This window comes from Alexandromys fortis, unplaced genomic scaffold (genome assembly GCF_014885135.2).
Source record: "Alexandromys fortis isolate MF-2015 unplaced genomic scaffold, M_Fortis_MF-2015_v1.1 scaffold_7, whole genome shotgun sequence".
In the NCBI taxonomy this organism is placed as follows: domain Eukaryota; kingdom Metazoa; phylum Chordata; class Mammalia; order Rodentia; family Cricetidae; genus Alexandromys; species Alexandromys fortis.
In genome coordinates this window covers 6,930,785-6,932,241 of record NW_026067920.1, presented here as the reverse complement: position 1 = coordinate 6,932,241, position 1,457 = coordinate 6,930,785, and the positions used below count along the sequence as shown (strand labels likewise).

Genomic DNA, 1,457 nt, shown 5'->3' with positions numbered 1-1,457 from the left:
GAGAGAGAGAGAGAGAGAGAGAGAGAGAGAGAGGGAGGGAGGGAGAGAAGGGAGAGGAGAGAGAGGGAGAGAGAAAGAAAGAGAAAAAGAAAGAGAGAGAGAAGGGAGAGACAGAAGTTGCCTCTTGGAGAGGGAGATAGAAAAGGAAGAACCTCAAGCTGCCAGCAGGAAGGAAGATCTGCCTGCCTAGCTGACGGGGGTGGACAGAGCATTACAGAGTCCATGTTCCAGCCCCAATAAGCAGCAGAATTTAGCAGCTTTGGCCACATGGCTCTGGCTTTAGAATCTGTCACGAGCCACTTCCACCCTAAAAATCATTACAGGAACCATCACCCTGGGGAGTCTGCAGGGAACCCCACACCCATAATTATGTTAAGAATCGTTCTATTGAGAACCTGCCCCATAACCAATTAGCTGTTATCTGTTAGCAGAATGCACCTCACATTCCAGCTATCCAGGGAACCAGGTGTGGCAACTCGTGACTTCTTGGCCTACCTGTCCGAACGTCCTGGCCTACGTGATGAACCTGAACCACGTGACTTGGAACACGCGGCAAAAATCTCATTTCCCTACCCCCCAAGCCCTCATTCAGGGGCTATATAAACAGCAACCATGATCCTAATAAAGGGGGCTTTGACAAATCTGCTTGGCCTCATTCTTCTGTCCTAGCTCATTCCCTTCCAGGTAGCGCCCCTTCGAGACCCTGGAATAACTGATTGCAGGGTGGGTTACAAACCCCTAGACTGAGTAACCCACCCAACGCAATCGACAAGAATCAAGCTGGGCGGTGATGGCGCATGCCTTTAATCCCAGCACTTGGGAGGCAGAGGCAGGCGGATCTCTGTGAGTTCGAGGCCTGCCTGTTCTACAAGAGCTAGTTCCAGGACAGGCTCCAAAGCTACAGAGAAACCCTGTCTCGAAAAAAAAAAAAAAAATCAAGTATAGCAGAAAGGGGCTATGAAATCTCACTCTATCTAAGGAAAGCTGCTGAGGCCAGGCATGTGTCAGGGGTGTCCCTGTATGGAGGCCTAGGGAGGCCATTGTGTGAATCTGTGAAGGTGAAAGATGGATTATCTTGAAAACCCCAAGTTGTTGGAGATGTCAGCATTGTGGGACACCTGCCAAGAGAGTGGAGCCAGCCCAAGAGAGCAGTGTGTTGTAGTCAGCAAAGCTGAAAGGAGTTGGAGGTCTGAAGAACGCTTTGACATCAGACATGAAGATGCAGAGTTTAGAGTTTGTCCATCCGAGTTTTGGTCTTGCTTTGGTCCAATATTTCCTTACTATGCTCCCTTTCCTCTATTTTGGAATGGTAATGTTCACCTTGTGTCATCATATTCTGGAAGTATGTGATCTTTTTAATTTTGATTTTACAGGGGATTACAGTTAAGATATTGCATAAATCTTAGAAGAGACTTTGAACTCTTAAACATTGTTAAGACCATGATAGACTATGGGGA

The 1,457-nt window shown here is 47.6% G+C and overlaps 1 long non-coding RNA gene across 1 annotated transcript in view; it reads left to right on the top strand.

The window, feature by feature from the left end:
* Nucleotides 1–765, top strand: part of LOC126500907 (uncharacterized) — a 16,065-nt gene extending 15,300 nt beyond the window's left edge. Inside the window, exon 3 of the long non-coding RNA XR_007591457.1 lies at nt 432–765. This is a non-coding gene — a long non-coding RNA (uncharacterized lncRNA). The remainder of the gene's footprint in view (nt 1–431) is intronic.
* The last annotated feature ends 692 nt before the right edge of the window (nt 766–1,457 follow it).